The 27524-nt window shown below is 44.4% G+C and overlaps 1 protein-coding gene across 2 annotated transcripts in view; it reads left to right on the top strand.

The window, feature by feature from the left end:
- Nucleotides 1-27524, top strand: part of Kek5 (leucine-rich repeat, immunoglobulin-like domain-containing kekkon 5 protein) — a 710928-nt gene that overhangs the window by 588105 nt on the left and 95299 nt on the right. For both annotated transcript variants that reach the window (XM_076790900.1, XM_076790901.1), the window contains one exon: nt 37-211. The gene's annotated coding sequence lies outside the window, so the exon portion shown is untranslated. The remainder of the gene's footprint in view (nt 1-36; nt 212-27524) is intronic.

The following is a 27524-nucleotide window of genomic DNA, read 5'->3' as shown; positions in this document are numbered from 1 at the left end:
GATTTAATAGCGAGCCATTCGTCTTGGTTGTTTCAGTGTCACGCGCGCCCGTGGATCGCCGGCGCAAATCACCACGAGGAGTCTTCGAGCCAGCGATCGGCCGACGATCATTGATGCACCACCGGCGATCGATCCGCGACGGAAGTGACGTGGCAACGACCAACGACCACGACGAGGACCACGTCTCGCCGACCACGAGATCTCGCTGGACGTGAGTACATCCTTTCCGTCCTATTCACTACCTGTTACGTGGCTTTTTAATTATTAATTTCCATTCACAGCCTTCAAACACAGACTTAAGATCCGTCTTGGTCTTAAGTCTGTGACTAAACTTGTCACAATTTTTCCTCTGTATTATCGATATTATGAATTCCGACTTTCCGTTTTTCGCTTTATTTCGCAGAGTAGCAAGACAAAATATAACTCAATTTGTAGCCGGAGATATTTTCTGGCGCGCGCTGCTCTCGATTTCATCCAGAAAACTCATCCAATGGCAGAAAAATGCTCGGATTCCACGGCATGCGCATCGTCAATTTTTGGCCTACTTCTAACGCTTATATCACCAAATATCTGCATAATCTCGGCAGCTAGATTGAACCTTCCTCTTTCGAACGAGCCCTTTACCAGCGACAAAATATTCTTGTATAAGGACGAAAACTCAAGACACATAAAACCATTTTTTGTCGGTAATGTAGTCACTCTACCTTATCGCGAATCTACGGAGACCGGCCCCTTAAACAATGGAGGCTTGTAAGTTGATTTGAACAGGTCACAGGTCGATTTTTAGAAAGGGCTAGTGATACATTGAGCGTCGCGTGTTTGATCAAGAGGTTGCGTGAGCTAAATGTAACTCTAATCGGGGTTTTACTATTGGATTTTTCGGGTAAATAGTGGGAGAAATGCTATAGTCAGAACCGGAGTGACGTCACGAAGCTATAGTGTAGTCCAGGCCTGGGCAACTGATTGGTCACGATCACTACTCCCACTCTCGCGCTCATGCGATACGGTGCGGTCTAAGATAGTGACGTCACGAGTCGTGCTGAGGGGATCCTACCACAATCCTACAGTACTCTTCGTGACGTCACTACTTATCCCCACTACTGGTACGTTGGTGACACAATTCTCGGGACGTGACGTCATGTGATCCCTTTGAGGGACTTTCTGCATGATCTCGCAGAGTCGTGCATAACTCACGAACGAAAACAAGAAACAATGATTTGTATTTATATATTCTTGAAAATTTGACGAGTCTAATGCATTTTCTGAATTTGAAGCACGTGAAACCTTTTTTTGACGGTAATGTAGTTATACTCTAGCTTGACCGGGCCCAAGACTCCGTAGATTCGCGATAAGGTAGAGCGACCACGTTACCGACAAAAATAGGCGAAAAATGGTTTGACGTGCCTGAACTTTTCGTCCTTACATGAGAATATTTTACGCTGGGAGAGGGCTCATTCGAAAGAGAAGGGTTCCTTCAACTATCGCCGAACAGTGAGTTAGTTTTTCTTACGTGAATTTTCTACTTCGTTTTTGAGAGCTCACTGTGCATTCTCCCGCGCGAAATCGAATAATCCACCGCGGCCATTGTTCGCTGGGCATCAGGAAATTCCCCGGCTGACGGGTTCTGGACCGCGTCGGAACCAGTCTCTCTTTCTCCGCTTCTTCCGCCTTTTGATAACCGGCCGACCAAAAAGCTGCGAGATGCACGCGGAAAATTCAAACTTGCCGACGTCGCCAGGCGACTGTTCGGCTCGTCTCTGCGTCTCTTTCTGTTGCGGAAATTGCACGCTGCTCTCGCGATAGTGCTGCGAGCGGGTAGACTATCGAGAGTCGATAGTGGACTATTTGCGACGTCCCTTGCTGGACGCTGTCGAAATAGGAAATCAATTCTTGGAGAGGGAACTCGTCTGCCTCGAATGTTTAGAGTCTATTGTCTTCGTATTATGTGCGGTTAGCGCGGAAGTCGTTGGTTTTAACAGTCGGCTTCAGAGTGGTGCTTACATCTCAGGTCACAACCCGACACATTACAATGTATCTTGGGAGTAGACTGCACCGGTTTATGGCAAAAACTGCGAAGGCTTTAGAAGCATTGATTCTTTCATTACTATATGAAAAATTATGTATATTTATTCGTCTCCTTACGGGTTACAAAGGGGAACCCTTTACCTTTACAATTTATTATTGTCATTTTGCCTTCCCCCTCTCTCCTTCTCATTTTCCATCCTGCACTTCCTATCTTTCTTTGTCTAATTTTTCCCTCCACCCCTCTCCCCCTCCGTCTTCCGCCATTGTCTTTGATCTTCCCCCACCCAATATCTCCCTCCCCTCATTTCATTCCCCAATCTGTACCGCGCTATTCTAATCAATTTTTCCTCTTTCAACCCTTTCTTTAAATATTCTAGCGTATTCCCCACCCTTATCTCTCTGAAAGAAAAATTAGTTTCTCCTTTCAATTGACTTAGGAAAATTTCTTTTTATTTTCATTCTACCTGAATCTTTCGTTTCCAACTGTGAGTATTCCAAGATTACGCCGCAGAGGACTAGCTCTTTTTGTGTAGCGTGGTATTGTTGCTCTCGATTTCGGCGAAGCCTAAAAGCAGTACCTTATACAGAGCCATCTGTGCCAATGGCTGCTCTAGAAATATCTAGAACATTAGAACGTCTGTACAGGGTGTTCCACAAGAAGTGGGAGGAAAAAGGGGTGGTCCCCCATGGCAATATAAAACGAGAATGAAGAATAAAACGATTGCGATTTCGGCTTCATTTATCAGTTATTATCAATTACAAATTCGCCTAAAGTGCGGCAACCCGACCAACAGAGGTGTACGTTGCTTACGTCATACAGGCGCGCGACAGTTACGTGTCAAAGGTGGTCCCCGCTCGCGCCGAATGGTTAGGGTTAGGGTGCTTTGACGTCACACACTTTAGCCAATAATTCGACTAGAACTGAAAATGCGCTTGGAATGACCCAATCGGACACGCCGAATTCTTGCCACGTGACTTATTGGAAGGTACGTTCATTGACGTTCATGACGTAAGCAACGTACACCTCTGTGGGCCGGGTTGCCGCATTTTAGGCGGACTTTGAATTGATAATAACTAAGAAATGAAGCCGAAATCGGAATTTTTTTACTTTTCATTTTCCTCTTATATTGTCTTAGAGTATCACCCCTTAAATTTTCTCCCACCTGTGGTCGAACACCCTGTATGTATAGAAAAACTTAAATAATTTTGTTTTAAACATATGTTGGTTTTCAATAGAATTATGAAGGTAGGTACAGTGAATTCTCGATATATGTCAAAAACATGGGTCTTGCCAGTGACGCGTATCGTCCAGGAGATATGCTCGAGCTTCGTAGCCTCTCACAGGGTATACCGCGCAGTAGTGGGGATAGTTCCGCGACGTTTATCCTCCAAGCCTTGGCGACATATATAGAGAAATCACTGTATGTGATCTAGGCAATCTAGTGTTAAATTTTCCCCCTGTGTTGTCGAACACCCTGTATATCGTTAGAATAGATTATTAGGATACAATTATCAGAATTTCTGGAAATATCTAGTGATGGATAGCCCCATCATGCATAGCTCTAGTCCCAGCGAAACGCAGACGTCCAACGACTGCCAGAATCGCCGGGAAGTAAGATCATAACATCAGCAGGCTGCTCCGGGCAAGGATACATGTATTTTTAGCGGGAATCGATACGCGGCTGTGGGGAATAGTAGGCGGGAAATTTAAATTTGCGGGGCGCAGAACGTGCACGGTTGGATTATTCTCGTTCGTAGGTGTCTCCCCGCGCACAAATATTGACTCGCGCGAGCGATTTCATTCCGCTTTGTCTCGTCGCTTGAAATTACTGTCGGCGGGCCGCGCGGCTTCGATTCGTTCTAACATCAATATCGATGTGTACGCTTAGACGTCGTCGACGGGAATCGATCGGCGACCGGCCCGTGGAAATGTCGGCTCATGAATAACGAAAACGGTCTACGAACCTATTCCGTTTGTCTTTTGCTTGCCTCTTAGCTTCTACCCGCGCTCTACTTCGCCGGCAGATGAATAAATCTTCTTTGTCATTCGCGGCTCTTCCCGTAGTCGTTACACCGGCCCTTTGACTTGCTGATCCCGCAACGGTCTTTTTTTTTTTGTTTCATCCTGGCGAATCGCCGTGTCGCCGAGCATACCCGAAGAATAAGAGAACATGAAATATTCAACGGATAACGACGGGGCCGGGATAGATTAGGTATCAAATGGTCGTAGCTCGTGACGATTACGAGGGCTGCTTTGGCTCAAAGGAACACAGTTGATCAGCCGTGTTCAATCACGTTAAGGGACCCAGCCTGTTTCGCTGACCATCCGACCTCTCTTCGTAATGGCCAACGCCATAACATCTGGAGGTATAGACTAACGCCTCGTTACTCCAAGGAGAGCAGATGTGGCCATAATACTCCTAGTACTGAAGACATTAATGTCTAATCATGTCTGTCCTGTTTATGGGTTTCTCGATGCTCGGACAGCACAATATCCAAGAACAAGCATCTCCGCTGTCCACGGCAAGAGTCAAGTATCGATCACCTAAGGCGGATGGACAACGCGAGATGTCCAGCCGGTCCATTCGCAATGGTGTATATTTCTAATGGAAACGTGACCTAATTGCTGACGTACAGTTACTTCTGTAACGACACAGAATAAGTTAACAGTGAATTCCCGATGTAAGTCACTGCGAGCCTCGCGTTTAAAGGTCACTGGGACTACCCACACCACCACGGACAGTGACTTTTACGTTTACAGCGTGCACTGTGTTTTTCAAACGCAACGTTCGGCGAGAACCACAGGTTTCGTCTAAATGTCACTCGCCAGGACCGCGCAAGTGACTTATATCGGGAATTCACTGTACCTGACAGTGTTGACAATCCTGCGCTCATTTATTAGAATTGATTATGGGTGTCATTAGTCTCGGTAAATATTCCGGAACAAGAATAAATAAATGATACACAGTGAATTCTCGATATATGTCATCAACAGGTGTCCTGCCAGCGTCGAGTGTTGTCCAAGAGGCCTCTCGAGCTTCCTGGCCCCTCACGCGGTATACCCGGCGGTATATTCCGCGACATTTATCATATAGGTGTTGGCGACATATATAGAGAAATCACTGTATCTATTTTCTGGCATGACTTTCCGCCACCTAGATTGCCTGACGCGGAGAAAGCCAGCTTTCAGCTCAGGTTCGGCCTATCGGAACCTAGGCAAATCGTCGATTGGCTATCGAAACGCAAAATTAGCATTGATGCGATCGGTGTTGGTCGAGTGCTACAGAACGATTTTAAGGTGACGTCGCATCCGCTCTATCGGTGGCAGTGGTTCGCGCTCTACTTACTTTCAATGGAGTCGCGGTGCAAATACCAAGATGCTCGGGGGTGTCCGCGCGACCGCAAACAGACTGAATACCTAATCGCGCCCCCGGCGGGCGTTCGTGTTCCGTTCAACCGGACCAACGGAGAATTATCGTGCGGGTCGGACAAACAACAACCGAAAGAGCAGAAAAACCAGCGACACGCGGCGGCGCATCCGGCGTTGCAGCGGCGCGGCGCGGTGCATCGGCGTCGCGCGAGGACGAGTGCAACGCGTACGTGTCACTCACAGTTTGTGACATCGGCCGCGCGGCCCGTTTATTTCGCCGTTATGTTGATTACGATCCGGTGCGGTATCGGCGCGGCGCGCATCTGGCCACCCCCGAAGGCACACGTGTAACACCGGCCATTTATTCAATCCGGATTCCGTAAATTCCGCTTGCAACGGTCTGGGAGCGGCGACACCATCGTGCCCCGCAACGCGATAGATATTGTTCCAAAGAACTCTGAGCCAAAGGCGGACGTCAGGTAAAATAACCGGCCGTGGAAACTGAACGCTCGGTTGCAAGCAATTAGTGTTTACGTCACGCGTAAGCAATCGCCGCCCGCAGCATTGATGCCCATTAGCCCATCCGAAACTGTCGCCTGCTACCTCCAGATGTCGGTCGCAGTCTTACCGGTCCATCCGTGTCAAGCTTGTGCTGCTTTCCATGCTTTCGAATAGAATTACAGTGAACTCTCGATATATGTCACCAACAATTTTCTTCATTCCATGTTCACTTTTTCTAACCGTGGCATTTCACACATTGCATCCATTCTTCGTCTTTGTTCCGAGGTGGACACTGAGTGCTGAGAAGAGGCTGATCCATGTAGCAGTGCAGATTTTAGTTGAATTCTCGATGTATGTCACCGACACGGTTCTTGCCAGCGTCGTGTATCTTCCAGAAGAGCTGTGTTATGTTTACACTCCTTTGTCCGAGGCCCCTGACGGGGTATACCCCGCGGTAGTGGGGATGAATCCGCGACGTTTATCGTCCAGGTCTTAGCGACATATATAGAGAAATCACTGTATCACAGATTGTCATTTTCGGATACACAGGAAAATAATGAAATGAACATTTTAGGGAAACCTACACTGTAATTTCGCAGACTATAATTCCTTACGAGTTCATTGACACCAGCCATAGTACAAAGGTTTTGGTTTTTCCAAACCTGCTGGCGAATAGCGATCGATGTGTCGCGTGTCGGTGAGATTATACTGAATTGCTCGACACCGCCTGTCCGTTGCCGGCCTCTCCTCACCTCAATTTTTGAACGACGGCGAATTAAAAAATGGAATTTCAGAGAGGAAGGATGGTAGAATGCGGCAATATTTTTTTTAACTTTTTCACACTCGAACCGGGGGTTGAATGTGCAAAACAAAAATATTTTCAATATTTTTGGATTAAAATATTACATTTGTGTTAAAATTGATAAGTTATTTCAAAAGATCAGTCTTCTGCGATGACGATTATACAAATGTTTCTATCTGTAATAATAACGGTGATATAAATTGTTTTGTGAAGGTAGTTTTCGTACAAATCGGCCTAAACGGTAAACTTTGAAGATCTTTTCAACAATTTCGAAGGTAATTTCAGCTTCAACAAAATCCGAGAAACCACCTCAAAAAAGTGATCGCCTTCACATGGATTGACCCCCTTGCAATTGCCAACAATGTTTATTTTGCATAACGATGCACACAGTCTAGTAACAAACTGAGTAGCCTTTTATAGAAATGGCGGCTGTTGGTTTCGGTAAAACCAGGGTGTCGAAGGAAGAAGAGGGTCTCGATTCTTCTGATCGAAAGGATGATTTCTCTTAATCATTTTTTTGCCCATTAGCCAGACTGTTCCTGAAATCCCGTGTCATCATTCAGCTGGAGGCTATCGCTCACTCCTCCAGCTGTTGGGTGCAGTCTTATCTCATTTAGAACATGGAGTCATCTGTTTCAGCAGCATCAAGGTTCTAATCTTCATGCGAGCCTCAAGTTTTCAAGTTTTTCTATTCAAAAAATGTCCTGCATAAACGTAAAATTCTACAAAGAATGGAAATCCAGCGACGGGGTTTAAACGACAAGACAAAATTATGGAAAATTTGGAAATGCCCTTTGAACTTTTTAGTAATTTCCGACAGCGATACTTCAAAGGAGTAGAAGCGGCGAGTGAGATCCTCAAACTAGAAGTGTCTTCTACAGTCGAGCGAAGCAGACCTGACACGAACACACGGGTATTTCCAAATTTTCGAGTAAAATGTAATCAACGAAATTAATGATTTCTCTATACATATCCCCAAGATCTAGATGACCAACGATCACAGAACTGAAGGCAAAGCAAATTCCTCGCAAACAATTGATTACTTATGGGCACCCCTAATAGTTTCATAGATTCACGGGACCCGTCAAAATGACGGATTCTAATATTTTTAATTTAATATTATTAAGATTCTAAGGACGCACACATCCCAGCAGGGATGCAAACAAGAAATTATTTAGCAAATTTATTTCTTTGGGTATATATTATTTTAAAAATATTGCTAAAAATGTGGGTAGCACGTTCTTGTTGTTCTTATGAAGTAATGCAAAATAGTCGCTTTTAGTGCTCCGTAAATCTAGTGTTAACAAAGTAAATAAATCTCTATTTCCCTCGAGTTCGATGCAACTCGGGTAAAGAATTTGTCTTTTGCGCAAACACCAGCTGTGTAGTGATTACAAGATCCATTAGCGATACTGCGATGATAAAACAGCTGTATTCCTGGAGGTCACAGGTGAACGGACATGGCGCGGCCAATCCGAGTGCTCCGCAGTTCCCTTGCGGATATCCGTTGGCCGAGGAAGGAAACGTTCCTACGGAAATCAGGAAAACGGAGGCGGCGTGGGAGGGGGTTGGGCGGCGGCTAGTCGACGTTGATCGTGAAACAGAAAATGTATCGGGGACTAAAAGGGAACCTCCGGTGACCCCGATTTCGGCGCCTTTTCATGCACGCACGCCGCGCAGCACTGCGACTGAAACGAAACTGGGATACGGCCGCCTCCCGGAAACACGTCACCGGGTAAATGGGTCCTCGGGCTTTCCCGTGGAAAAATACGGGCCGGCCCGGCGAAAATCGAAACGTTACGACGGAGCCGACCTAATCGCGATTACTTCGGCCAGCCCATCCATCGACCTTGCCGTGCGCCGATGGCCCGAGCTAATTGCGATTACTTCGTGCCCGCTACCGATCGGCGTCGCGGTTAGTTGATGGCCTTTGCTAATAACGATTACACGCTAACCCCCATAGTTCCTGCTGCTATACCTCCCTCCCCCCCCCCCATCGATCGCAGTTTCATCGCCGAGCCGCGATGAGAAATGAAGTTTTGCGGAGAAGTCGCCGATGGGACGGCCCGCTCCCGGCCCGAGGACTCCTCGCGACTAACACGGTAACGACCGCTGACGCCTCCGTGGCGACACGTGAATCTCACCGGTCGTCAACTGCTGACGCCATCTCCTGTCGTCAATTGTTCTGTCAACGCGTCGTCACCTTCTCAGATCAGTTCTCCGCTGTCAGACTTATTGCTTGCCACGTCACAATTGTCTGGGGCTTGTGCCTAGCGATGGGCGCGATACAAGTCTTCCTCATGATCTTCAAGCAATTCTTCTTCTTCTTCTTCTATTTTCTTTGTTCTTCAACAATTCGATACTTGAGAGCAAAGACTCCGTCACGACTCCGTAAGACTCCGTTATTCGCGATAAGGTAGGGTGACTACGTTACCGACAAAATTCAGCGAAATATGGTTTCACGTGCCTCAAGTTTTCGTCCTTAAAAAAGAATATTTTGTCGCTGGTAGAGGGCTCGTTCGAAAGAGGATGGTTCAATCTAGCGCGCGCTGGTCTGATTTTCTTATAGTGTATAAACATTCTATTTAATTATACTAAAAAATACTACTTAAACTACTAATACTTCTTATTTCTATTTTCTATTTCATTTTCCTTTTGAGGCAATACCAAAGTACACAATTACCCAATTTTGGAACGACATTTTGCAAACCAGTTTTGGCACTGGCGTTCCATCAATACATCTTCTGCATGCACATCGAATAACTTTTTTCGTCCCTTAAACAGCATTTTACCTTTTCGATAATAAAAAGAAAAAAAAATCTCCATATTTGATAGGGCACCAAACAAAAACTATTGCGCAGAATCAAACAATCTTTTTCACAAACAAGCCTTGCTATATCAGCTGTCAGAACACATAATGGCTGCGAAAAAATACAATTACGTTGTCCGTTCGGAAATTACTTTCCGAACAACCGAATAGTACGTGAATCACAGTTTAACTTCACAATAAGCACGCTACAAGCTAGATGTTAAAAAATTATTGGTATTATTCGGTTGATTTTTGTTCAGCTTTATTGGTCACGCGAGGGGTTAAGAGGCTAATCACAGGGGCACCGTGCCGGAAACGCGGTCGTATATCTCGAAATAAGGAACTCCGCGAAGATTACACGCGCCGGGGCTCGATGTAAATCGCGAGGGGAATTTTCATAAAGTAGAGATGTAAAAGCCGGCGAAAAGAAATTTATGCCGTTTTTACGCGAGCCTGTAAAGTTCTCCGAAAAGTCGCCGCGCCGGTGTCGTTCCGAGCGCGGAGAACGTTAAACTCTTTACGGGGTCCTCCGCGCAACCGGTAATACTTATCTCGTCTCTGTCCTTTAACCCCGGATTTCCTTTGTTCGAAATTACATTTTTCCCGGTTAACGGCTCTACGCCAGAGCAATCCGCCTCGGCCGTAGATTGTAGATTCGTTCGCCGATATTTTTGTTTCCGGAGCGGAGCGGCGCGCGGATGCTCGATCGCTCCTCGAAGGACCTACTAAACTCTAACCAATTTTACAGCCGTCGTTACGGTATGAACTCGTAAAGACGAAATTCAATACCTGCCGTGCGACAATAAAATATTTATACACGACAACGACGCGTCTTCTTGCCGTTGTCCTCCTTATTTGCTTCTCGTCAACGCAAACTTCCAACGATCGATCCGCACGCGCACGCATCACGCGCGAGACAATGCCGCCGCAATTTCTTTCTCTTTTTAAGCGAAACCGCGAGTCGAACCTAACCCTAACTTTCTAGTTTTCGTTCCACAAAATAATTTTGCTCTTTCAGAATTTTCGAAAGGATCCGATTGCTTAAGTTCAATATTGAGAGAATGTAAGGTTACATTGTGGAACAAATCGGCCATCGATGAAACACGAAAGAGTAATGAAATTATTAACACACAAACAATCAACCCCTTGCCCCACAATATCGAGTCATACTCGTGACGAACAGAGTCTAATAAATATGTACAATAAGTTTATCCTTTCGTTCTTTAATTTATCTTGAGGAAACAACAACCAAACTGATTTTCACTGTAAGCACAAGATTAAAATTTTATTCGCTATTCACCACAATTATTTACATTGTTTACATTGTTTACGCTCCTACCTGTAAACACAAGAAACGACATGGAAAGCTATTATTCCACAAAGATTTATGCAAGAGAGTGACACTTTATTCAGACAATCCTAATCAATTAGATTTTGTAATGCACATGGCTTTTCTCTCTTTTTCTCTACACTTATCAGCTGTGTCAATCCGCCGTCTCGTTCTACAGACATGCGCAATACTTCTGTCATATACTTCAATAACTTCTATCGTGTTTCTTTTACATATGTACATTATTAATTTCCTTTAACACTAGAACGACCGAGCAACAAATGCGACCGACGTACATTGCTTTGTAACAGTGACAAGACTGTGCCCATTCAGACTTCATACAACTTTTATTGTAATATGTGCTTCAACGAAGAGGTTCATTAAAAAATTTCCGATGAAAACATTTTTACAATTTCAGTGATTGTAAAAGAAAAAATTAGGAACCAGTCATTTTCACTGCTCCGGTCGTTCTAGTGTTAAATAAAATTCTATTTCGGCGTTGTTGACGTACAGCTATCGAAGAACACATAGCCATACGATAGATATAAATTTCCTCCTTTTTCTTTGGGAAATTACAAATTACAAAAAAGTTCTGAAATCACCGAAACCGTAAAATAAATCGTAGTGCAACGGGTTAAACTAGTGGAGCGTCGAGTTAGCAAGGTGAATCCTGAAAAGGGGTCATGTCACCGTATTCCAGTCATTTGTTATTCGGCTTGCAGTAGCAACTGAAGACGCAGCGAGAAATGTTGTCGGCTATTGGGGACAGCGTTGTCAACATCCTCCGTCCCCGAATCCGTTAAAAAGCGTCGTTGCTGGAATGGAAGGAAACTTTGAACAGTAGATACCCGAAGAAGAATGGATATCGTTTCACTTCGATGATTTAAGACGAAATATCGTGTATTCCCCGGAGGTTCTGTTCGAGCTGCACGACAACGTCGCCGATACTTTTGTTTATGCCGTTTCCGGCGTTCGTCGAGCATGAATCTCGCGATGGCGGCCGGTCTCTGAAGGGGATGCGATATACCGCCGCGGAAGAAGTCACGTTTCTCGCTTGTAAATCTTCATCGGACGAGGAAACGGGCCCCGGCCGCGGCCCGAGAAGGTTAATCAACGAGTCGATCCGGCGAGATAGCCGGCGGTTATCGCGACCGAAAATATGGCCGCAGAAACCGCGCGATTATCCGGCCCGTGATGTTTTAGATAACAGTCCGTCGGTTAAACAGTTGTCAGACTGCGTCCGCCCCGGTTTAACAACGCGGGCAACCTCGGCTAGATAAATAGAATCCTCGATCGCGGATCATAGATCATTTCGCGACTGGATCCGTCGGCTTCGACTGCCAATTAAATTTCAATTCATTTCCTGTTTTTGTCCGCCTTCGCGGCGCGCGGCCCGAGTCGTCCGACTCTGCCATCTTGAATTACGTGGAAACCGTTCGCGCAATGGAGTCTCCGTACATTTTTACGCGACAGCCAAGGTAAAAAGTAAAACGCGGTCTAGGAAAATCTATTGAACTATAAATGAAAACTAAATATAATATGTTGAGACACAAATAATAACAAGAGGATTATAAAATTTAGTTTAGGTATTATAATATTCGCACAATTTTTGTTTCGAACATTCTATTGTGTCTTCAGTTGCAACAGAGACACTCGCCTGTTCTATTTTTCATGGTTCACCCTATATGCAGGGCGTTACGAGCACAACGACGCGTTGGAAATATTGGTAGGGGTGGTTTCGAGACAGACTGGAAGGGAAGCGAATTGTTGCGCGGACCACAAAGGACGAATATCATGATTAATTTAGTCGCCGAAAATATTCGAGGCGAACATGCTCTTTTGTACGGCCACTAAAAAGAAATCGGATTCGGCTAACGACGGGACACAATACCGCCAATGAATATTAATTAATCCAGGGCAAAGAAATCCATCGGAAACCATTCTTTCGGATTGTCGGATCCAACTAACCTGTTCACGGTAACCGTGATAAATGGAGCACCCAGTGTTCGCGCCCAGAACAACTCACTTTAATCTGCAAATGGACTTATCACGGGGAGCACCCGGAATCGACGGAGTTAACCATGAATATCATGGTGGTATGAGATCAGGAACGGTTCAGACGTTTTGCAACCCCCTGGGAAAGGGAGCCCGCAAAATGTCTTCGTGGGAGGGGAAGATGGCTGCTGCAATTATCTGCAATCTCAATATTTACAGTTTATTTTTACAGTTCGAAATAGAAATTTTATTTAGCTTTCTGCGGTGTGCTGTTAAATATTTATCAGAATTATTTTCTTATAACATGTGAGTCCTGCTTTTGTATGTATTACTGTTTATAATATTCATTTTATAGTATCTAATATCGTTTGAATAAAATTTCTTGACCAATATGTCGGAAAGTAAACATGGTCCAACTTAGGATACTTGTGGTACAAATTAGGAAACCGGTTCCCCAAATTGGACCGTTGACACAGTTTTGAGTATATTTTTTTTGCAACCAGTTCCATAATGTTAATGGAAAATAGTCCAATATATATATATATACATATGTGCCACACGCGTTTTTGTGTTGAAGCAATTCATTTTTCAATGAAAAGTGTTGACATTTGCAAATTACAAATGCACGTTTAGAAGCAGAGTTGTGCTAATTCAGTTACGTTGTAATCCAATTGCACAATTGAATTACTTTGTATGTCAATTACTTTGAAATTATAATTCCTACAGTAATTCAATTGTAAATCTGCAAAACTCTGATCGTAATTCGTAATTAATGTAATTTAATTATAAAGTATTTTGTAATTGTACTCCATTGCACTTACGAATTACATTGTAATTTAATTGAACGAAGATCTGAATTACGAATTACATTGTCATTTAATTGAACGAAGATCTGAATTACGAATTACATTGTCATTTAATTGAACGAAGATCTGAATTATAAATTACAATACGATTGAATTACAATGTAATTCAATTACTTCATAATTATAATTCCTGGAGTAATTCAATTGTAAATCTACACAAGTCTGATCGTAATTCGTAACTAATGTAATTTAATTACAAATTATTTTGTAATTGTACTCCATTGCAATTACGTATTACATTGTAATTTAATTGAACGAAGATCTGAATTATAAATTACAATACGATTGAATTGCAATGTAATTCAATTACTTTGCAATTATAATTCCTCGAGTAATTCAATTGTAAATCTGCACAAGTCTGATCGTAATTCGTAACTAATGTAATTTAATTACAAATTATTTTGTAATTGTACTCCATTGCAATTACGAATTACATCGTAATTTAATTGAACGAAGATCTGAATTATAAATTACAATACGATTGAATTACAATGTAATTCAATTACTTTGCAATTATAATTCCTGGAGTAATTCAATTGTAAATCTACACAAGTCTGATCGTAATTCGTAACTGATGTAATTTAATTACAAAGTATTTTGTAATTGTACTCCATTGCAATTACGAATTAAATCGTAATTTAATTGAACGAAGATCTGAATTATAAATTACAATACGATTGAATTACAATGTAATTCAATTACTTTGTTATTATAATTCCTCGAGTAATTCAATTGTAAATCTGCACAAGTCTGATCGTAATTCGTAATTAATGTAATTTAATTACAAAGTATTTTGTAATTTAATTACAAAGTATTTTGTAATTTAATTACAAAGTATTTTGTAATTGTACTCCATTGCAATTACGAATTAAATCGTAATTTAATTGAACGAAGACCAGAATTATAAATTACAATACGATTGAATTACAATGTAATTCAATTTGTAATTATAATTCCTGGAGTAATTCAATTGTACTTCTTCACAACTCTGTTTAGAAGCACTGTGAGCAACGTTATTGACTGTATGATTAAAAAAGGAAAAATGAATTTTCCGTGCCGCGGCTGTAACAATTTGATCACCACTGTACCCCTCCATTAACCGGGCGAAGTCTGCAGTCGTAATGGTGGAATTTGCGAGAGTTTGCACGGAAAAGTTGAGAAAAGGCAGACGATGTAATCGTCTGCGTCGTAATGTCGCGGAATAAGCGTCCGTAATGTCTGGTTCGGGTAACCAGATGCGAATGGGAGCATCAATTGAAGAGCATCAGGGAATATCGAACCGGTGGCGTTACGAAGAAGCGCTGACGGTTCCGTGCGAATGAATTTCCTGGGCCGACGCAACAATGGTGTATCCCGCGGCGCTAATATTCGCGAGTACAGCGGCAACGTTCGGCTCTTGTTCGGGTTGCTTTTATCCGTTTATTCGGGAATTGGCTCTCGCGTCGACGAGCAGGAAAATTTGAGCGGCAGGGCACAACGAAACGGCACAATGTGCGGCTACACGTGAAATGTGTCGGCAGTAATTGCCGTGGTAATTACGGTGCGTCAGTAGCCGCCGACCGCTGTCTGTGTAATGCGAGTCTAAACGCGGCTTCCTGCGTGCACCCCGCGTCACGATATCATGGACACAGACCGATAAAACGAGCAAAAACGTAACGACGCCCCGAAGATCTCGTGTCCCAGCGACACGCGATCGCATTACCGTCCCCCGTTCTCGCCTGCTACGAATTAATTGTCACTTTGACCCGTTTACCGAAAAAGATTTCAACGCTTCCGCCATCGCGATGAAGACTGTAGGAATATGTTAATGGAAACTCCTACGTCTTAGGTGTGACGTATCGGGTGGAGTGATCTCATACCGATTTCACTATAGTCCTTTATACTCTTTCGACAACTCGATACTAAATACTTTAATAACGCTCGCGACTCTCGCTTCCCTAACTCTCGCTCTACTGACTCTCTACCGACTGACACTCTCACTACTGACTCTCTACCGACTGACACTCTCTCTACTGACTCTCTACCGACTGACTCTCTCTCTCTCTCTACTGACTCTCTACCGACTGACACTCTCTCTACTGACTCTCTACCGACTGACACTCTCTCTACTGACTCTCTACCGACTGACACTCTCTCTACTGACTCTCTACCGACTGACACTCTCTCTACTGACTCTCTACCGACTGACACTCTCTCTACTGACTCTATACCGACTGACACTACATCCTTTTTTTTCAAAAACCTGTACACATGGTAGTTTTTTTTTTTTTGTTGTTTTTCACTTGGGTTGTACAGTACCTGGGGAGAAGATTCCCTTTAACCTGTATTAGACGTGGGGGGATGGGGTGTTATGGGCTGCGTGTTGGATGGGGAGGGGTCTGTGTGACCTTCATGAGTGGATACTAGGATAAACTTCCAAAAACTTGTCACTACATCCCTCGCATTCGTCCCTTTCATCCAAGTCCCACTTTCGTTCTTCCTCTCTCGCACTCTAATTCTCTCTCTATCAGTTTCGCATCCATTCGGAAACCCCAAACAGTCACGTACGCGCTGCGCTTGGCGCCCCTGAACACTTTACTCTTGTCACCGAGACCCAAACGCTCTTCTTTCACACTTCGGCCGAAACAGACTCCCTTTCACGCTGGACCCAAACACGTTGGCGCCACGATGTCGCGTCCACAGTCACTCTAAACAATCGTTCCAACACAGTGTCTCATTCATGACCCTGCAATACTGATAATATCGTTTCGGTGTGAACCGCGAGCGATCAGAAACGAAAAACAATATGGATAAACTTGTAATTGGCTGCTGGCGAACGAGGGTGGGGGTTCGCGTGGGTGAGGAGGGCGCATCGGCCGCACAATATGCCCCCGTACAGAATTCTCCGTCATTGTCAGCTTTCAATTTACACGTTCCGCATTTAATTCTGACTACTTTCGCAGGCGGAGCGCGCCGCAGACTCGCGCGCGACCGGCCAGTCCCATTACGAAACGAAATAATAATGATGTATTATGCGCGCGTTACAATGGCTACTGTACGGTTGAAAATTGCACTGAAACACGCTTTTGTGTTCATAATTAATGAACTCCATCGAGCCGCACGGTTCATACCAACTTCCATCTTCCGAATGATGGCCGGGCCGCGTTACTTAGGTAACCGACGAGCGCGGGTGTGTGCGCGCACACGGAAACGCAGCGCGCAGACACGGGCTCGCCAGGAAATTATTATCGTCGGTGCCGGGGACGTGGGATGCGGCCTTTCTCCTAGCCCGTTCGACAACCCTGAAATTTTCCCCCGTTATCTCTGTATTCAGAGGCGAGCGCACAGCCGCCTCCCGTGATGCGCCTGCAACTGCGACTGGGACTGCGACTGCAACTGCAACTGCAACGCCGTCCACGGAAACTAACTTGGACCGGTCCGTCATTTCCAGTTTCTCGTGGTACTTCGTACGGCGAGACCGAAACCCGTTCCGGTGTAATAACGCCGGTTAATTGAGATGAATCCGCTAGCTCCTTTACGATGGATCGGATCCACCGGCCCGCCGGTCAGGAGTAATGAAATTGATCGAGGGGAAAGGAACGATCTCCGGTGAACCATCGATCAAACCAGATGTCCGGGGGCTTGGCTACTGGCATTTACCGCGGCTCCGAATGGTAATGCCACTCGGCAGTGACCGGCCGATTAGCTGATACCGGGAAGAAACCACTAGCGAACGTGACAGATAAATTGCACCGTTACTTTTTAATCAGTTCGTTTGACTAAACTACTTGGGCAAGTTCTTTTTCTTATTATGGGTAATCAGCGGGTCGCGATAGGCCTATCAGCGGGACTCGTCGGGCTAGTTACTGACGTCGATGAGAGATAACCACTGGCTAGTCATTGGACTGCGAACTTTTCATAGGCTCTTCTGTAAACTCTGGAAAATCGAGTTCATCGACCCGTACGCTCTTCGATAGCCGATGAACGCACATTATGCGAACGTTAAATATACGCAACGGCACACGCGATACAAATGCAAATATTCGACTTTCCTTTCTTAGCGTGCCTTGTTTCGATGTACAGTTTCCACGTAAGGAGTGGAGATCACCGCGGCGAGTTAGATTCGTCGCGCGAGCCTAATTCCGATAGACTGGACAGCGTCAACGCGATCGTCCCGGGAGCTCGCGCGAATCTAAACGAAATTTGGCGTGCGCAGATTCGCCAGGGGGTCCTGTAAGTTCGCGTTATCTTCCGAAGCACCATAAGGGTCGACCCATACAAGACCGGGACGGGACCGGGGACGTTTGGCCGCTAGATTCGAAACCAGGGTGTAGGGTTTGAGTCGACGGGGCTTCAGTGTTCCAAACTATATTTCTGCTCGCCCCGGTTGGGTCATTATCTCGAGCGTTTGACCATTTCCAGAAGGCCTTTCGGGAGCGCGTTGACAGTTCCCTGCTGTGCATGGCACAAAAAAAATGTTTTTAGGGCCTTCACGGTTCCTTAGGTAAACTATCGGTATCTCCCCTTTACAATACCATGGAAATAGGAAACCTTCCTACCTCTTGGTGAAACATCATACATCCTTGTATTGTATGTAAATTATACATACATATATTGCAAAAACGAGAATAGTTGTTACTTTTTTTTTTTTAAGGAAATATCCACATTAGGAAGGGGATCATTCCATGTGAATTCGATCATTTTTTGGGGACTATGTCTCGAATTTTGATGACATTGAAGTATGTTGTGGTCCAAGAGAAAATGGGAGGCGGGGGTTGAGCCGGGTTATCACAAAAGACTGCTGTTCTCAAATAATTTATTTCTTCCTTGGTGAATGTCATTTCTTAATTAAAAAATATTAGAAATATCTTTAAAAAATTACGTTTCTTCATCTTTCTCTTTAAAATTTCGTTTTGTAATTCGCGGAGCCGCAAAACTATTTATTGTACTATTCATTATTTTAGGTTCATAAAATTGCTGGATATTCTTTAGACATTCTGAAGTAAGGGTCGCTAGCGAAAAAATGTATGTATATGGAAAACTCCTAAATTCTTGTCCATGATAGCCTAAACATGGTTAGATGGAAGGTTCCCTGGCAGGAATGCGATGGCGTATCTATATCTTGTCCAATGAGACGAGACAGTAGACGTAAACATAGGCGCTCGAGTGCGACAGAGTTGAAGTTACCCTTACAAGACAATTAGCAAAGGACGCACGCTGGGTGCTTCACTGCCTCGGTCTCGTTGGACAGAGCATAGGTACGAATGCGCGGCCGATTGGATCAGAGTGCAAGGGACAGGCCTCGTTTCACGCGTACTTTCGGCTACAGTGGAGATATTGGCTACAGCGGTCACACATAGTATGTAGCGGGTTACGTCGAAGCCAAAACAATGGGACTACGGGCGCAGCTGTGGTGGGGATAGGCATACCTAACGGTGGGCTTCTCAAGAATGGTGACACTTTAAAAATGGCGAAATTAAAATGGTTTCAAGTGTACGCTGCACCGCGACATTGCCTTCTTTTTGACGGCAGACGAGCGGTTACGAGCAGCAACCGAGCAGCTGTACTTGTTGTCCTTACACCATGTACATATGCGACTGCCACATGATCTAATACACTTATGAATTGTTAGAGAAATTCACTTCACGGACCTGTTTTTAAAAAATCGGACACTTCAAAATTGACGAAATTAAAATTATTTGAAGTGAACGCTGCACCGCGATACATAGCCTAGCAGCACGGTTGGCGCACGGTAGAAGCAGAGCCCGGGAGGCTGTTAGGCCTATGGCCTCCCGGGCCCGGGTTCACTTGAAATAATTTATTTCGTCAATTTTGAAGTATCCACTTACTTAAAAACAGGTCTGTAGAGGGGACACTTGGGGCTATAACCTCATTTTTTAAAATAATACAACGTTTATAATGTTCTTTAAACATTCTGAAGCGGGGGTCGGCAGAGTTTGTCCTAAAATTGAAACTTTCACGTAGTAAGGAGAAAGAAAACAGGAAAAGAGGTCCGTATTTTATTGGGGTATTGTGCAGTCGGAGTGTACAGGAAAGGTAAATACCATCATTAGCACAGAGGACATTGGTTTTTCCAAACCTGTCGAAGAATAGCGGTCGATCAGTCGTGCACTTACAATTGGCTACCTGAATCGCCGAACGTCGCGTCCTTACCTGGTTTTACCTGATTGAAACCTTGGAGGCTCCATAAATTAAAAACCAAAATTTCAAAGAGGCATCATCGAAGTACTGCTCTGTAACTATTATATTAAAAGAACTATGATATTTACTTTTTGACCTGTCAATCGAATCTCGAAGGATTCTTGGGGCTATAGCCTCAATTTTTTTCAAATTTTTACAAAGGTACCTGCTACGAAAACATAGCACTTGTTTAAAATAATTGCCAAATAAATGGTGAAAAAACATTTTCTCCAAATGACAACATTTTCGGTAAACAGTTTTATGTTTTCGCTATAAGCTTCCAAAAACTCATTTTCATCGGTGTGACAGTTCTAGTCTTATAATATAATGAAAAAAGGGTGACACGTATTTTTACGCGTCTGTAAAACCAACAATTTTTCAAACATCGAAAAGTCCATTGAGATTCGATTGATAGGTCATCATCATCGGTGAAGTAGTTTTTAAAATAATACAACATTTATAATGTTTTTCTCCCTTCGCCACGGCGACCGGGATCGCTGAGTATTCTTCGCAAGAATATTTCGTGAAACCCCGGGCCGGGCCCGGTCGGCTCTACCATAGGATCCTCAGGGGTATGCGGGGAGTAAACGGTGCTGGGGTTCTGGTAGCTAACCCCCGTGGTGCGCGGCACTGGGCCTTTGTTGCGAGCATCTTGAGCGCCTCTCAAGTCTGTATGGCATAGGGAAAACGTGCCCCGTTCCCGGTCCCGGTGAAACCCGTCTTGTATGTGTCGACCCTAATTCCCGTCGTATCGCGGCCCGTCCGGGCAGCACGAACGCGGCCGCTCGTCCGAGCGAGTGACACTCGTCGCGTGCATTCGACGTGCCGTCGTTTACAAAACACGCAAGATAGTTCCGTGCCGGTAGTGAAGGGAGAGAGCGAGGAAATAATGCCGCGTGACGGATTTATACGCGGCCGCGGAACCGTGCTTCACGTGCGGCACGCTTTTTAGCCTTCGCGCCGCGCGGCTCGCGTTTAAATCGCCGGCTCGCACGGACGCGAGACATCGCGAAAGAAGTCGCCGTCTGGACCGATTAATATCAACCCCGCCACGTAATTCCGCAGCTGGCGTTTTAACAGATCTCCGAGTATGATCAAGCGGGAACGAAATTTTATAGGAACCCCTGAAGTAACGCTTTAGACAAACGCACTTATTTCAAAGTGCAATCTCCTCTCGTTAATTTCCGATTTTCTCTGAAATTTCTCGGATTTTGCGGGCAACTCTGACCATTGCGATCTTAAAATGCATTTTCCCAATTTTTATTTACCGTAAAAACGCTTGGAAATACCATGGAGAACATATTGAAAACTTGATTTGAAAGTTTTCGAATTTTCGCTAATTTTGACCAATCGTTTTCTTGAAATTTTGATGTGATTTCGTTGTCGCAGGCAATTCTATCCTTCGCGATCTTAAAGTGTATGCTTACAATTTTTATTTCCCGTGAAAACGCTTGGAAATTCCATCGCGAATATATTAAAATTGCAATTTGGAAATTACCGATTTTTACCAATCGTTTTCCTGAAATTTCGACGTGATTTCATTATCGCAGGCAATTCTATCCTTCGCGATCTTAAAGTGCATGCTTACAATTTTTATTCCCCGTGAAAACGCTTGGAAATTCCACCGGGGACATATGAAAATTGCAATTTGAAAATTACCGATTTTTACCAATCGTTTTCCTGAAATTTCGACGTGATTTCATTATCGCAGGCAATTCTATCCTTCGCGATCTTAAAGTGCATGCTTACAATTTTTATTCCCCGTGAAAACGCTTGGAAATTCCATCGCGAATATATTAAAATTGCAATTTGAAAATTACCTATTTTTACCAATCGTTTTCTTGAAATTTCGACGTGACTTCGTTGTCGCAGGCAATTCTATCCTTCGCGGTCTTAAAGTGCATGCTTAAAATTTTTATTTCCCGTGAAAACGCTTGGAAATTCCACCGAGGACATATTAAAATCGCAATTTGAAAATTACCGATTTTTACCAATCGTTTTCTTGAAATTTCGACGTGATGTCGTTGTCGCAGGCAATTCTATCCTTCGCGATCTTAAAGTGCATGCTTACAATTATTATTTCCCGTGAAAACGCTTGGAAATTCCATCGGGGACATATTAAAATCGCAATTTGAAAATTACCGTTTTTTACCAATCATTTTTTCGAAATTTCGGTCTGACTTCGTGGAGGCAGGCAGCCACGTTGGACGATGTTGGACCGCTGTGGGCAGTCACTATCTCGAATCGACTGCGTTTTTCACTTTGAGAAATGAGTGAGGGTATCCTCTCGAATACGTATTCCAAGGCGGAGAACTTTTTCCCAATGATAAAGGGCTGCGGGGATGTCAGGGAGAAGGAGTTACGAGTTGTTTGTCTGGCGGGCGAGCAAAGAAGTTTGCCCGAGTGGTCGTGATTACGCGGAGAAAACGAAGCGGGGGTGGCCGAGGGGCAACCCGGGGGAAACGGGCCGGGGCTGATTGCTAAAAATTACGGCGCGCACGCCTGCCACTGCACACTTGGCCCGTGCGAGCGTGCGTCGATCTAGCGTGAGATTGCGTCTCCTTGTTAGGAATTTGTAACAGCTGCCTGTTCCTGGGGCATCTGCTGCCGCTGTCCAGACGAGTCGAACAGCTTAATGCTTTGTCCCCGGCGCGAGGCAAGCCGGTCGTGGCAGCCTTTAAGGGCCCGGAATAGTCACGTGACTTTTTAATTAATAATTTCCATTCACAGACTTAAGATCCGTCTTGGTCTTGATCCGACGGGTCTTAAGTCTCTGACTAAACTTGTCACATTTTTTCCTCTGTATTATCGATATTATGAATTCTGACGCCAGAAACGCGCTTCAAGTTTTTCGGCTTTATTTCGCAGAGAATCAAGACAAAATATAGCTTAATTTGTAGCTGGAGATATTTTCTATCGCTGTTCTCGATTTCACCCAGAAAACTAATCCAATGGCAGAAAAATGCTCGGATTCCACGGCATGCGCATCGTCAATTTTTGGCCTACTTCTAACGCTTATACTACCAAATATCTGCATAATCTCGGCAGCTCCTGACCAGTGCGCGCTAGATTGAACCTTCCTCTTTCGAACGAGCCCTTTACCAGCGACAAAATATTCTTATATAAGGACGAAAACTTGAGGCACGTGAAACCATTTTTTGTCGGTAATGTAGTCACTCTACCTTATCGCGAATCTACAAAGACCGGGCCCGAGCGCGAGCCGATTTCAGCAGTTGAAGAACAACCCCCGATATCCAACGGGTGATTCGCTTTTAATGTAGTCGCGGATTTATCGGGAAATTTACGCGACGTAAACACACGTTGCTCGAACGAGTTACGGCCGGCGTAAAGTCTCGGGGAGGAAGCGTTTCGATGTAAATGCTGAAATGAATTCAGGGACCAGATTTTCGAGGCGCGACCCAACTTCGCGCAACCAAGTGGCTCGCGATTCCGCACGTTTGTTGAAAGACGTTCTTCGGGCGAATCTTCTGAATTTGATCGTGTTTCAATAAAGTGAACGTTCCCTATATTGGACCACAATATCTCCGGAACTAGTGCACAGATAAAAAAGAGTATCCTATAAAAATTGCTGGTCTTTTTACGTACAATAAGATCCCATAATAGAAAATATAGGTTTCCACTTGAAAGAACAAAGTTGACCTTCAAATGACCTTGAAAACGCCACCCTAATAAAAATCTGATACTGCCTCCCTTTGTCCCCCTCGAAATCCTTGGACACGTGTTTTATACTGTTTTAATATCTTTCATACTTTTCGAGATATTCGGCTGGAAAATTTTCAAATGGACACACTATACAAGTGACATACATATGGACATTTAATTCTTTGGTGTAAAAATTAATTTTCTCCCACCTCCCGAACATTGCACCGTAATTCACGCTAATGATATTTCTAGCGGCGATGCATTCCAACAGGAACAACAATTCCTGGATGCACGGAAACAATTTAGAAAAGTTATTCGCCCAATGCCGAAACGATTTTCCCGGGTAAGAATACAATCCGCGTAAACAGGTAACGATCATCCACGTAATTCAACGTTGCCAATCATCCCGTCCTGAAGCTCCACGGAGGAAAAACCCGTCGGTGAAAGAGCGTCGGAGAAACTTGGATTTCCGATATAGTGGAAGGTCGATTATCTGTAATGGAGTTCCCTCCCGCTCATTCGGGGCGGCGCTGCTTCAAATAAAAGGCGGGTCTGCCTGATAATCGGAAATCAGATAACCGAAACTCCGTCGCAAATCATTTAACTCCCCCCCCCCCCCCCCCCTCTGCTCTGCCGTCCACCGCGTAGGATTTAAATAACTCATCAGCCCTTTTATTAACTCGCGCCCGAGAGGTTGTAGGGCTCGAGGAAACCGGTGAATTCGGTGTCCTCGAGGACCTTGGGATTCGATCCTTTATCCAATGGACTTTCCCCCTCCCCTCTCTCTCTCTCTCTCTCTCTCTTTCTTTCCAGCGCTCTCGTTAAATGCGAAAGTGAAATCGTTAAGTACGCGACAATTTCGCACGGAATTAATATCGGAAAGGCGGCCGTAACGATCGGATTCATCCGCAAGTTTGCAAACATAATCAATAGGCACCGTTCGAAACTTCGTCGCCTTCGGTGAGGCGGGTCGCTGCGATAGGGTATTACCGTGGTTAATGTTCAAAACTGCTGTGGTAATTTAGTTCTTTCGGAGTTGTCGCTTGCCCATCGATTTTAAATACCTTTCGCCCCGCCCCGTCAAACGTTCAAGTTCACCGAGTTACCACAAGATGTGAAAACGTGATCGTACACCGCCTGCTCGTCCAGAACGTAAACGGTCTTCCAACGAGAGCCTCCGGAAGTTGTTTGTAAATAAAACACGTTTAAACTTAGACGATTGGCGAAACTTCTACTGGCAAATATAGTACGATCTTTTACCGTTAAGCGAGAAATATAATATCGGGAAAGTGATCACTACTGGACACACGGGGAGGCGAGAAAGTGTGCAGTGTGTGGATGGGTGAATGACACGTGGGAGCATGAGGCTGGATGAGGAAAGAGGATGGCAGGAAGTGTTGGATGATGAGGAGAAGTGGATGAGAAGGGTGGGGGAGTGGAGGGAAGAACAGGTGCAAATGGAAGGAAAGAATGTAGACGAAAGAGAAAAAGATGAATAAAAGAAAAATATAAAAGATTAGGATAAATGGTGAGCAGCGGGAAGAGGAGGTCTCACGGTTAGGGAGGAGGGTATGTGTGTGTGTGTGTGTGTGTGTGTGTGTATGGTAGGAGATCAAAGGCAGGAGTAGTTTCAAGTTAGTTATAAGCTTTATAATTCTCCCTCTCTCTCTCTCTCTCTCTCTCTCTCTCTCTCTTTCATTTACTTTTAGTCTCCTTTCTAGTTTCAAGATGTATATATACAATAAGTAGGTATAAGCGCTAGATATAGAAAAGATATAGAAAAGGTAGCTAGATATATTATGAACAGATAATGGTCTAATTAATTCGATCGTTAAAATTGAATTCTACTCGCGGTCCATGAATTATAAGTAAGGGAACAGCGTGTAACGTTGCCAGGTGAAAAAGAAAGATCGACGCGGAATTTCGACGCCATTCGTTAATTAATCAGACCCGGCGATAATTTCGCCGAGCTCGCAGCCACGCACTCGTTTCACGCACTCGGTTTTGTTTATTGCTCCGGGAAACCGTAACGTTCAAACAAATCGTCCGTAGTTCGGCCGTACCGGCGCGCCAGTAAATCATTGGCATCGTTACTATCGGGACCGGGTCTCGCACGTGCGTGAATATGAATTATACTATCTGATGGATCGCTATTAACGCGCGTAACCCCTACGATGATACGGTGCATGAGAAATTACGGTGGAAAAAATGATATCGGCCGTGCCCGATGATCTCGCGTACGTGACTGGTACCTGAAAATTAATCCAACTGATTCGACCGTCACTGTGACCGCAAGAATTAGGATCGTTTCGAGAGAAAGAAGACTTCATCTTCACGGCATTTTAGCTTGAAGTAGTTCCTTTAATTAGTCAAGTCGACCATCACTTCAAAGTAAAATAAAAAATAGGCCGTTGAGGGGGCCGGCAGGCATTTGGCCTTGACTGTCACGCTATGTTACGCTATGCCTTTTTTTCTAGACATTTTACGTCTTAAATAAGTAAGTAATTAATTCAAAATGCATACCACCGTGTTCGTACATGTCTTTGCTACGTCTGTATGGAGCCTTTTTTTTCGATACGAACACTAAATCTCTCGAAATTAAGAGAATCTCTCAGCGGCAGCCATATTGTCGCGTCGTGCTTGCTTCAGAATTCGAATTTTCGAAGAGTTTCGCAACCCTTTTAAGACCGTTCCCGGCGAAAGCAATTAAATAGTCCCGCTGTCCCCGTGAGTCAGCCGATTTCCAAAATGCCGGATTCACCGAGAAACCGGGTACCTCGGCCGGACACTCGTTACTCTTCGCGCCCCCATCGCGTCGCTACAGCAATTACCAAAATCGTAATTAGTTCGACTCCGGACGGCCGGCCGGCAACAAAAAGCGTCGTAACAAATCGATCCGTGGAAAACACCGGGGCCACGATTTAGTACGCCGACAGTATTATTCCCGTTCCCGGGTATTAAACGGCCGCAATTACTTAGCACGCCGAAGACCGACCCGTTATTTCCTGTCGGCGTTTATCGGCGCCCGCTGAGGCTGCCATCGGGAATTTCGGTTTTCAAGAATGCGCTGTCGCAGTCCCGCGAGTCTTTGCACTCGAGTACCTGCACGGTGTCCCAAAAATGTTGCACTCCCTTGAAGTCGGTGATTCCTGAGGTCATTTGAAGCAACCTTTTCCTTCGCGAAAATATTCTTCCGCGGCTTCGTCATGGAGCTATTTATTTACCGACTTTCTTGAAAGTTTTGAAAGTGCTAACTTTTTTCAATGCTTGATTTAGGTGCAAGTATACACCTTGCAGCACAATTTTCATTATAAACCGTCACCAAGGTCGTTAATCACATCGAAAACAATTTGGAAAATAATCAAAACTGATGCTTTCCGCGGAACCCACTATAGTGGCGTACAGTGTTCAAGAGGTTAAAGTGAATAAACTATTTGGAATAAAATTGTGACTATTTTGAGAATCGAAACGCTGTTTTAAAAACTTGTTCCAACACAAATCAAATATATTACTTTCACCATTTTAAGTAAAATAGGCTGTTTACTGTGTACTATTCAAAGAAGTATTTTACCCAGCTGCAGCTGTTCAAGATCGCTTCGAATGCACCTCGTGCACCTCCGCGATTTTTGCAAATTCCATTAGAAGCATTTCGCAGAGTATTGCCGCAGGGACGCACCATCGATACATTTGAAGAAATTGATTTCTCTCTATCCGCTGCATCATGCTGCCCGGTAAAACTGTCCAACAAAATTAAACTTTTTTCGAGTTTTGCAATACCTGTTGGGTGATTCTTATACACTTTGTCATCCTAAAACCGAATCTGAAAGTAGAATTGCTCCATCACGCAACGTTTTCGAAAAATTTTGATTTTTGTAAAAATGCCCGATTTTGATACGAAACGACTTGTTACGCAAAAACTAAATACGCGAGAAAGTTCAAATTTGAGTCAAGAGATAGAGGGGACTCTCCTCTACATATTCATA

This window comes from Halictus rubicundus, chromosome 7 (assembly GCF_050948215.1).
Source record: "Halictus rubicundus isolate RS-2024b chromosome 7, iyHalRubi1_principal, whole genome shotgun sequence".
Classification (NCBI taxonomy): domain Eukaryota; kingdom Metazoa; phylum Arthropoda; class Insecta; order Hymenoptera; family Halictidae; genus Halictus; species Halictus rubicundus.
The sequence above is the reverse complement of the archived record's forward strand: the minus strand, read 5'-3'. Positions and strand labels throughout refer to the sequence as shown.